Below are 400 nucleotides of genomic sequence, written 5' to 3'. Positions count from 1 at the left end.
ACACACGTGTATATAATGTAAAATTATTAAACCATACTAGGAAAAGAAAAGGCCAACAACACGCCTGACTGTGTGCCAGCCGTCTTGAAACACATCTGGGCACTGACTGTTATTTTGAAGTACTGGCTTAGTTACACTAAAAATGGAAAGGCGGCCTCCTTGCGACTAGGAAAAGGTCGGTGATTGTTCAGTAGCTCGATGCAGCTGTGATGCTCTCAGAGGCTGAGGGCGTTGCAGGGGAGGGACCCATCTGCAAACAGTCCCAGTCCTGACTGCCATCTCTCTCAGACAGATTGGTGAAAGTTTGCAAATAAGTCGTGTTTAATTTAAAAGCACATCTGAGTCCGTCTGCGATGCATGTCTTTGCAGCAGGGGACTAAACTGGTTATATTGTAACCAC

The sequence above is a fragment of the Rhamphochromis sp. 'chilingali' genome, assembly GCF_963969265.1.
Source record: "Rhamphochromis sp. 'chilingali' genome assembly, chromosome: 5".
Lineage (NCBI taxonomy): Eukaryota > Metazoa > Chordata > Actinopteri > Cichliformes > Cichlidae > Rhamphochromis > Rhamphochromis sp. 'chilingali'.
Note: the sequence above shows the minus strand (reverse complement) of the source record.